The 11254-nt window shown below is 40.0% G+C and overlaps 1 non-coding gene across 1 annotated transcript; it reads right to left on the bottom strand.

Annotated features, from left to right (window-relative positions):
* Positions 1-5400: 5400 nt before the first annotated feature.
* LOC125995477 (U4 spliceosomal RNA) lies at positions 5401-5546 on the bottom strand. The gene has a single exon (XR_007491001.1). It is a non-coding gene; the product is annotated as a U4 spliceosomal RNA (small nuclear RNA).
* Between the last annotated feature and the right edge of the window lie 5708 nt (positions 5547-11254).

The raw sequence follows: 11254 nt of genomic DNA, 5'->3' as shown, positions 1-11254 counted from the left end.
TTTCAAATTATCCAAAAGACTACTATTATGAATCATCACTTAGGAACCCGAGAGAAGTATAGTCGGGAGGGTGTTTGCTTTATAAACGGCCATCCTGGGTAGATCTTCAGCATCCTATAAAGTCTTTTGAGTTTATCAGGAGTAATTATTTCTTTTTATTTATTTATTTTTTTTATTTTATTTTGGGCCACACCCAGTGATGCTCAGGGGTTACTTCTGGCTATGCACTCAGAAATCTCTCCTGGATTGGGGGACCATATGGGGCTACAGGGGATTGAACCATGGTCCGTCCTGGGTCAGCCGCGTGCAAGACAAAAACACCCTACCATTGCACTAATCACTCCGTCCCCTACCAATAGTAATTTCTAAGCATAGACCCAGGAGTAACCTTTAAGTGCCACAGGTTGTACCCCTCCCAAAATACCCAAAAGAAATAAAGAAAAAAAATCAATTCTATTTTTGATTCTCAAAATTTTTGATGAAACATATCTGGAGAGAGAGAGAGAGAGAGAGAGAGAGAGAGAGAGAGAGAGAGAGAGAGAGAGAGAGAGAGAGTATAGGAATAATGCAGCTATCTGCTCTGCATGAGTCTGATCCCAATTTAGTATCCAGAATTATCTGGTCCCCTGACCACCACAAGGTGCAACGCTGGTGGGTCCCAAGTGCAACTGTGGTAGTTCAGGTAATCCCTGACACCACAGAGTCCCCAAATCACCACCTTCTTCAGTCCTCACACCAACCCACTGGCCAAATTGTCAGGGAATTATTTTGGTTTTTCTGGAATGGTCATACCCGGTGGTGCTTAGGATTAACTCCTGGCTCTGCACTCAGGATCCTTTCTGTTGGGGCTCATATGTGAGGCTGGGGATCAACCCTTGGTCATCCACAGGGTAAGTTTTTAGGGTAAATGTTTTACCCACTGTGTTATCGCTCTGACAAGTTGGCAGAAAATGGATGGAAATTGGCAGAAAATGCTTGGCCCTTCCAAGAACCACATGGGAAGCAAAAAGAAATTCTTTAAAAGAAGTTCTTTTAAATTTTGACAATGATTTTTATGAATATTGTCATTCCAATCAACTCCATAAATAATAGGGTGCTAAATATTTCAGAAAATATGAGGATGACAAACAGGATGACTTAAGAGAAAAATGATATAATACAGAGATTAAGAAACCTTCATTAATAGTCATAAGGCAGAAGAGCCTGAAGTGCTAGAAAGACACATGTAGCATTAAAATAATGCTGGAGTCAGAGGAATCACAAAAGTTAGAGCCTTTGCCTTGCAAACATACACTTATTATGTATACAAATCCCCAGTGTCCCACATGTACATATAAATCCCCAGGGTTCCACACATACCCAGTGGGATCCTGGCAGGTCTACAATTCAAGTCTGGCAACCCTGCTGTCTGCAGTCCCTGGCACTGCAAGAAATGTCTGACTGCACCATTGCTAGATATGCATGAGCACCAAAAATAGGGACTTAATCACCAGTGAGTACTGTACCTAAAGAATCGTGTGAATCAGACACAGACAGAAAACCCAGCCTCTGGGAGACATGGTTTCAAATACCACCATGACACCCAGCAAGGACATTATGATAAGAGGAGCTCCTCCACCACGATTGTATGCCCCAGCCAGCAGGCATGCAAGCAACACAATAAAAGGAGTGCAGGGGCCAGAGAGATAGTACAGCAAGGAAAGGGTTTGCCTTGCCTGCAGCTGACCCCGGTTCGATCCCTGGCAAAGAAGTGTACATATTGGTGAGTACCACAACTGAGTGTTGCAATCTAATGTGTAAACTCTGGGTGAGGACAAGAGCTGAAAATGCGTGAGGACCACAGCCAATCTCCTGTGTGCAATTCCCCCAGCGGTATCAATGACAACCATCACAAAGGGAGGCGGGAAGGAAAAAGAATTAAATAGGAGGAGACAAGTTTTATTGATCATTAAGCGGGTTGCTTGCTCCTTCAAAGAATGAAAGGGAATTGGTAGAGAGCATTTTCTAGTGGCAAAGCCTTTGTGGGAGGGATGCTCGTAGATGCCTGTCTTGCAAGGTGACTGGGGTTTCTGAAAGTCACTAGGGCGAAGTGTTGAAAGAGACGTGGCACCTCCTTTCGGTTGGGGGCGGCATCCACACAAGCGTAGGTGAGGACAGGGGTGATGAGAGAAAGCCACAAGTCAGCCAATTTGCCCTATTACTATAATTAGATCAACAGTATTGATCAAAGGCAAAACTAAAAGGAAAAATAAAGAGAAGTAAGAGGGCTGGAGAGATAGCACAGCGGTAGGGCATTTGCCTTGCACACAGCAGACCCAGGATGGACGGTGGTTCTAATCCCAGCATCCCATATGCCCCCCTGTGCTTGCCAGGATCGATTTCTGAGCACAAAGCCAGGAGTAACCCCTGAGCGTCGCTGGATGTGACCCAAAAACCAAAACCAAAACCAAAAAAGTGGGCATGGTATAGAACAAGAGGAACAGAATTTATTTATTTATTTATTTATTTATTTATTTATTTATTTATTTATTTATTTATTTATTTTTCTTTTTTTTAACGTAATTTTTATTTTGATCATAGTGGCTTACATATTGTTGACAATAATATTTTAGGTACATATTTACATAAAATCAGGGGGGATTCCCATCACCGGTTTGTCTTCCCTACTCCTCCGTTTTTGTCCTACCTCCCATATCCTCTTCCCTCACCCCCAGGGCTGCTAGAATATGTGGTCCCCTCTGTACCTCTCCTCTTACTTCGTAGTCTTACACCTGTTTGGTCCTGATGCCTCCTTTATTTCCCCCTCTAATTGGGGGCAGGACTAGCTAGTTCAAGTTATGTGGTTTTGTTTGAAGAGGAGAAAAATAAACTGGGGTAAAAGTCTAAGATGCCGGAAATAAGCAGAATTCTTCTAGAGGCTCTCGTCATCGGTTTGAGAGATGAAGGAGAAAAAGAAGGTGAAACACTCCACCCCTACGAAATGAAGTGTCAAATATCTATTAAGAAGTCCAACAATAACGCTAAGCACCACAAAAACAGAACAAAACAAACAAACAAACAACCAAAAAACAAACAAACAAACAAACAAAAAAACGCCGTGGTCTTGAGATAGGCCCATGAAGAGGGAAAAGAAGGGGCCAGAGAGATCACATGTAAGACTGTGGTTACAAAGTTGTTCATGATACAGTTCTTTCTTTCTTTTTTCTTTTCTTTTCTTTTCTTTTTTTTTTTTTTAGTTATAAAGTTGTTCATGATTGAGTTATGGCCGGGACACTGTCCACACCCTTCAACAATGCATTTTTCTCCAACAATGTACCCCAGTTTCCTTCCAGTCCCCCCATGCCTGCCTCTGGCTCTGGGCAGACATATTCTCTCTCTCTGTCTCTCTCTCTCTCTCTGTCTCTCTCTCTGTCTCTATCTCTCTCTCTGCCTCTCTCTGTTTCTCTGTCTCTGTCTCTCTGTCTCTCTGTTTCTCTGTCTCTGTCTCTGTCTCTCTCTTACCTTTTTAGATGGGGTATCATGCTTATCCCTTTATTTCCTTTCAGCACCCAGTTTTTGTTTAGAGTGATCATTTCCAATTCTCAGTGTCCTAGTGGTCCCTTCTCTGCCATAACTACATTCTCCGAGATTTGTGGCAAGCTATCTACCCTGGACTGGTCCTCTTGGCCCTCATCCTATTGTTGATGAGTATATTTTTAGAGATTTAATTACATTTTCTTACTTTCCTGTGTATCTTAAAAGGGAAAGGCATTTTGTTTGTTTATTTGTTTGTTTTGAGGGTAGGATGAATGGTAGACCTTGGCTATGCTAAGTGTTACTCCTGAGTTACTCCCTATGTTTAGAGATTATTTTTGTTTGTTTGTTTGTTTTTGGGCCACACCCGGTGACACTCAAGGGTTACTCCTGGCTATGTGCTCAGAAATTGCTCCTGGCTTGGAGGACCATACTAGATGCTGGGGGTTCAAACCACTGTCCGTCCTAGGTTAGAGCTCTCAAGGCAGACACCTTACCTCTTGCACCAACGCTCCAACCCCAAGGGACCACTTTTGATGAGGCTCAGGGGATCATATATACAGTGTTGTTTGCCTAGTTTATTTATTTACTTACTGGGGAAGTTTTTTGGGTCACATCCAGAATTGCTCAGGTTTTATTCCTACTGGGGCTCAGGGAACAATTGTGGTACTAGGGATTGAACCCAATTCTGCTTGGTGAAAGGTACATTGTATTACCCACTGTCCATCTTTTTGGCCTGCTAACTTTATTATTATTATTATTATTATTATTATTATTATTATTATTATTTTCCTTTGGTTTTGGGGTCACACCCGGCGGTGCTCAGGGGTTACTCCTGGCTGTCTGCTCAGAAATAGCTCCTAGCAGGCACAGGGGACCATATGGGACAGCAGGATTTGAACCAACCACCTTTGGTTCTGGATCAGCTGCTTGCAAGGCAAACGCCGCTGTGCTATCTCTCCGGGCCCTAACTTTATTTTTTTAAGGTATGTATAGGAACTAAGATCACTTAACATTTGTTTTGGAATTTCAGAACTCGTCTGTGATCCTCTTATTGGTCGGTTTCATTTGCTTCCAGCATTTTGTCTCTCAGGCATAAAAGTACCATCTAGTGGCAATAGAAGGTAACCACAGGAATAAAATCCTCCACGTGGACTTGTTTATATTTCTCTTTTCCACTCTAGTCTTTGAAATATATGACATTTGATGATGACAGGATCATAATTACAATATAAGAAAGCCACATTCTAACTACATAGGGTAATTAGTTTCAAACAACATTGCTTGGTCATTGGCTTAAGAGAATGTGGGTCTGATGAAAAGGTACATAGACGACCAACTTATTAACTAACTGTGAAGCATTTGAATGTAAACATCAGCACTTTATCAAGACGTTGTACAATCATTGGCAGAGTGAAGACTGCAACCAGAATCCTGAGAAGCTCGACCACAAAGCTGAGGTTTGTTGTAAGCTACCCTAGAGATATGCAGAATTAAATGGTGGCATTTGAAGACAGACCAAATCATCTGATGATGGAAGAGTGCTGTTAAGTGGTAGTTTGAAATGAATTTTGAAGCAAAATCTTTTTGACTTTGGAGGGAGGAGGGAGAGGGAGAGAGAGAGAGAGAGAGAGAGAGAGAGAGAGAGAGAGAGAGAGAGAGAGAGAGAGAGGTAACGAGGAAAGTTGAGGTAAACAGAGTAAAGGTAAAAAAAAAAAACAACTCCAGGTAACACTTTGATACCAGAATCTTCTTTCTCTTTTGCCTTTCTTCTCTAATTAGTCTTTAGATGTTAATAGGCAGGATTTCCTCTCAACAATGTTTCCTTGACCTTCCAGGTCAGGATTACATGAATTATTGATGTCTTCCACTGACTGCCAGCCTCTTAATGTTCCTGACCACACTCCACCGACAATTTCATTTAGTTTGCAGTCTGCATTACAGCTGAAAATCTTTGGGGAAAAGTTTTCAATTAGCAATAATTGTGCCTCAGATAAACCTCATTGACTCCGATATTGCCACTATGCAAAGTTATAGCTGAAATTCCTTCATCGGTGGTGGTAACATGCCTGCTTCCTTTACCATCTTGGTTGTATTGTAATGTAAAATAGGCACACCACAAATATTATCTGTTGAATGAGGGCATTGAGCACCGCGGAGAATAAGTGAGATGGAATTGTGCAAGGAAAAAAATACTGAAAGTTAGTCATAGTACAGTGTAATTGAACAAAGAAATATTTGGGGGAAGATGACATAGAAGACGACTTTTTTTTTTTAGCTTTGTATGTAGTTTTCATAAAAGGGCCATTTATTTTTAATAACTGATTTTTTTTAAGCTATACCTGGCAATGCTCAAGGCTTACATCTGTCTGTGCACCCAGAAATCGCTTCAGGCAGGCTGGGGGACTATAGGAAATGCCGGAGATCTAACCTGGGTCCGTCCCAGGTCAGCTGCATCCAAGGCAAATGCCCTACTGCTGTGCTATTACTTCAGCCCCATATGTGAGAATTTTTAGCATTCAGAATACTTGGTTTCTCTCTACCTTGGGGAAAAAAATGTAGTCAGAGTTCACTCTGTCATTGTGATGATTACATAAGAAACTATAAAAAAATACCAATGATATGTAAGAATACTCTGTGGTTAATGATTGATTTTTTTTTATTATTTCACCTGTCTCATAAAGTCCTTGAAGCAAGTCAGAGAATTAAAGAAAGCAGTTCTTTTTCAATCTTATTTAAAAAACATTAGAAAAGTGGTGATTATACAAGGCTAACTAAGCAAATGCAATTAAGGAGCACAATTATTAAGTTTCTGAACTCTCACAGCTACACTATAATTCATTGTCCTTTCTAAGGCACCAAAGCAGAGAAGGAATGTAAGGACATTTGTTTGCTACATAATCTCAGGGTTACACTGCAGGCAATGACTGTAAGTTGTAATCAATGCGTTATTTTCCTACTATGGCTATAAAGACTATATATAGTCATGCACTTAAGGACTTTTAAAAATCCACACTCAGGAGGCTGGAGAGATAGCACAGTGGGTAGGGCACTCATTTCTTTCACAGCGAAGATTTGATTCCTGAGGCCTCAGAGTTGGGCTAGGAGTGACTTCTGAGCACAGAGTCAGGAATAAGCCCTGGGCATAGACAAGTGCAAGGCAGAAGATAGTGTAAGGGACAATGAGTTTGCCAGGCATGTAGCTTATCTAGTTTCAATTGCCCATAGTTCATATGATCCCCTGAACACTGCCAAAAGTGATTCCTGAGTGGAGAAGCCCTGAGCACTGCTGAGTGTGGCTCAAAAACCATAAATAAATGAATAATATTCATTTATTGTCTTGTAGGCTTAGAAGTCCAACTACAGAACTACTTATTCTTGTTGGCAGGACTGTGTTTTTATTTTTTATTTTTGGAAGGTCCTAGGGGAAGAAGCTTGTTTAGTTGCCTCCTGCAGTTTCTAAGGCTTCCTGTACTGGCAGCAAAGGTGGCCTGACCCCTTCTCACATTTGGTCATTCATCAGAATCCTCTTCTGCTTTTATTCATTCATTATATTTGTAAATATATATATTTTTTGTTTGTTTTTGTTTTGTTTTAGGACCACACCTGTCTGTGATTGAATGCTTATGCTCAGCTCTGCAAGGATCACTTCTGAGAGGCTTGAGGGAGCACTTGGGGTGCCTGTGATGGAACTCAGATTCTTTTTGTTTGTTTGTTTGTTTGTTTTGATCACACCTGGCAGCGCCCAGGGGTTACTCCTGGCTCTATGCTCAGAAATTGCTCCTGGCAGGCTCAGGGAACCATATGGGATGCCGGGATTCGATCCACCATACTTCTGCATGCAAGGCGAACACTTCACCTCCATGCTATCTCTCCGGCCCCGGAACTTAGATTTTTAAGGCAAACATCTTACTTACCCTCTGTATTATTTCTCTGGCTTCCTCCGATTTTTATTTGTTTGTTTGTTTGATTGGTTTTGGGCCTCACTCAGAGGCGCTCAAAGGTTACTACTAGCTCTACGCTCAGAAATCGCTTCTAACAGGCTCAGGGGACCATAGGGATGCTGGGAATCGAACCCGGGTTGGTCCTGGATCAGCCGCATGCAAGGCAAATGCCTACCATTGTGCTATCGTTCCTACCCCACTTTTCTCCGATTTTAAAGGTCTTCCTGATGACCATGAATGCATCTGCTTATCCAGGATAGTTTTCCTATTTTAGGTTTGCTGCTGAATAAATTTGATTGACTGCTTTTTCCATATAAGGGAACAAATGTATTTGCAAGTTGCAGGCACCAGGATGTACAGTTTTTCCTGTACAGGACATTATTCTGCCTATTCCCAGAGAACAGTAAATTTGCACAAGCAAGGAATCCCCAAAATGAAAGGAAAGGGGAGGTGCTTGTGTTTCAAAGGGAACACAATGTTAACAATAATACACAGAGCCAGTTACCTGATATATATGTATATATTATTCATTCCCATTGATTTTTGAAAGACAGGGCCACCACCAGATATTTCATTCCAAGACCAAGCCAGAATCTGTCCTATTTTCTGTTCTTCTCCAATATTTTTGGTCTTCTATTTTGACCAAATGGAATTATCACATATTTTGCTTACATTTTATCTCTATCAATGTGTACTTGAATCTAGTTTCATGGTTCTGTTCTCTATAGCTTTTTGTTTCACTAGAATGATTTTGATGTTTTCATTTATCTAACTTAGGGTGAATATACATAACATTTTTGCATATTTCTCTACTTAGCACAAGGTTTACATAGTCACAGTTGAAATTATACTAACCCCTTTAATATAGCATCATCCACAAATATAAAGCATTGAACTTAGTATTTTGTTTAAATTAATTTCTATTATGCCCTTATACTTATATGCTATAAAGATAGCACAAAAACAGAGATGGAATATGACTTTGTTTAGACTGAGTCATAATAACCACCAACTAAATGTCCGAAAACTGATTAATTTAGTTGTGTATTTAGAATTTTACTTTTCTATTTTCAACTCTGTCTACCTAAATTTTTTCCTTCCAATTAGTAATGATTTTATTGTATTATTCTTTTCTAGATTAATCTTTTGTTTGTTTTGGCCACACCCTGAGGTGCTCATAGGTTACTCCTCTCTCTATGTTCAAACATCACTCCTAGCTGGCTTGGGGACCATAGAGAATGTTGGGGATCAAATCCGGTTGGTCACATGCAAGGCAAGTGCCCTACCTGCTGCACTGTCCTTTCAACCAGATTTTTTAAATCTTTTTCAAACATTTTTAGATCCTGACCTTTATAGAACCTAGCTTGCAGAAATCGAAATACCTTTTCATAATTTTTTAAAGCAGCGTTCAACCTTTTATTTTTTTAATTTCTCTGAATTTACCAGCAAAGGAATTGGTTTTAGGTTACTAGTCAAACAGCTGTGGATTGTCCTTTGTGCCTGGAAACTTGAGCTTTATTTGCCTCAGAAGGTATTTGTTTCCTATCACTCATCTTTCTCAAGTTTCAGTTCCTGATAGACATTGGTATTTTATCTTTACCCCTTTGTAATCCAATTTTCATAAGTATGCAACATGGATGCTTCATTTTTCATACTGAAGGTTAAAAAATCAGATTGAGTTAAAAAATGTCTCTCGATTAGCTTTTACGTGATTCACTTTGGAAACGTTATGATTTTGCATTTATGGAAACCTATGCAGATTATTTCTCTGTGCTCTCTGATATAGGCTCTCCTCTGGCTAAATGAGCTTCAACTTTTTTTTTTCAGTTTGTTTTAATTTTTTAATAATATCTTTATTTAAGCACCTTGATTACAGACATGATTAAAGTTGGGGTTCAGTCATATAAAGAACACCCCCCCTTCAATGGTGCAACTTTCCCATCACCAATGCCCCCAATCTCCCTTCTCTACCTACCCCCCACCTGTATTTGAGGGATGCATTCTACTTCTCTTACTCAGTAACATTGTCACCATTGTGTCAGTGTAGTTATTTCTCTAACTGCACTCACCACTCTTTGTAGTGAGCTTCATATCATGAGCCAGTCCTTCTAGACCTCATCTCTATTGTCTCTGGGAATTATTAGAATGATGTTTTTTTTATTTTTCTTAAAACCCATAGATGAGTGATACTATTCTGTGTCTATCTCTCTCCCTCTGACTTATTTCACTCAGCATAATAGATTCCATGTACATCCACGTGTAGGAAAATTTCATGACTTCATCTTTCCTGACAACTGCATAATATTCCATTGTGTATATGTACCACAGTTTCTTTAGCCATTCATCTGTTGAAGGGTATCTTGGTTGTTTCCAGAGTGGCTATTGTATATAGCTGCTATATACCGTATTTTCCGGCATATAAGACGACTTTTGAAATGAAAAAATGTCAGCCGAAAATCGGGGTCGTCTTATATGCCGAGTATATCCTGAAAAACATTTTGATATGTCACTAAACAAAAATCGTCTGGATATTGCCATCAAACGAATTTCCAACTCGATCCTGCACCAATCACTGCCAGGCTGCTCAGACCGCCTCTCTAACTCAGCCAATCCAAGCAGGCTTTTGATGCATGCAAATTAGACAATGTTCTGGACCCGAATCAACACTGTCAAAAGCCTGTTCAGATCAGCCAGAGTCAGAGAGGAAGTCTGACAGTAGAACCTCGGAACCTTTGCTTGTTGTGATTGGCTCACTGTGGTATATACAGTTGCAGCACAGGAACGTTCTGTCTTATACAGTGAATATAGGCCTAACCCTATGTTTTAACTGTAAAATTAGGGGGTCGTCTTATACGCCGGAAAATACGGTATATGTATATGGATATACATGTATATATGTATGTATATATATATATGTATAGCTGTAATGAATATAGGTATAAAGAAGGGATTTTTGAATTGTATTTTTGTGTGTCTAGGGTATATCCCTAGGAGTAGTATAGCTGGTTCATATGGGAGCTGAATTTTTAGGTTTTGAGCAATCTCCGTATTGTTTTCCATAAAGGCTGGACTAGACTGCATTCCAACCAGCAGTGAACATACCCAAACACTGATTGTTCTTATTCTTTGTGATGTGTGCTGATCTCTCTTGCACGAGATGGTACCTCATAGTTGTTTTGATTTACATCTCTCTGATGATTAGTGATGTGGGGCATTTTTTATGTGCCTTTTGGCCATTTGTATTTCTTCTTTGAGAAATAGTCTGTTCATTTCTTCTCCTCATATTTTGATGGGGTTAGATGTTTTTTTTTTCTTGTTAAGTCTGTCAGTACCTTGTATATTTTCGATATTGGCCCCTTATCTGATGGCTATTGGGTGAATAGTTTTCCAAAGCTATAGTCATTAAAACAGCGTGGTACTGGAATAAAGACAGACCTTCCAATCAGTGGACTAGACTTGAGTATTCAGAGAATGTTCCCCAGACATACAATCAATTAATTTTTGATAAAGGGGCAAGAAATGCAAAATGGAGCAAGGAAAGCCTCTTTAACAAATGGTATTGGCACAACCTGTCAGCTACTTGCAAAAAACAAAAACAAACAAACAAAAAAACCCAAACTCAGACCTTCATCTAACACCATGGACAAAGGTCAAATACAAATGGATTAAAGACCTTGCTATCAAGCCCCAAACCATAAGGTATATAGAACAACATGTAGGTAAAAGACTCCATGACATTGAGACTAAAGGCATCTTCAAGGAGGAAACATCACTCTCCAAACAAGTGGAAGTGGAGA

The sequence above is a fragment of the Suncus etruscus genome, chromosome 1 (assembly GCF_024139225.1).
Source record: "Suncus etruscus isolate mSunEtr1 chromosome 1, mSunEtr1.pri.cur, whole genome shotgun sequence".
NCBI classification, from domain to species: domain Eukaryota; kingdom Metazoa; phylum Chordata; class Mammalia; order Eulipotyphla; family Soricidae; genus Suncus; species Suncus etruscus.
Note: the sequence above shows the minus strand (reverse complement) of the source record. Positions and strands in the feature narration are given on the sequence as shown.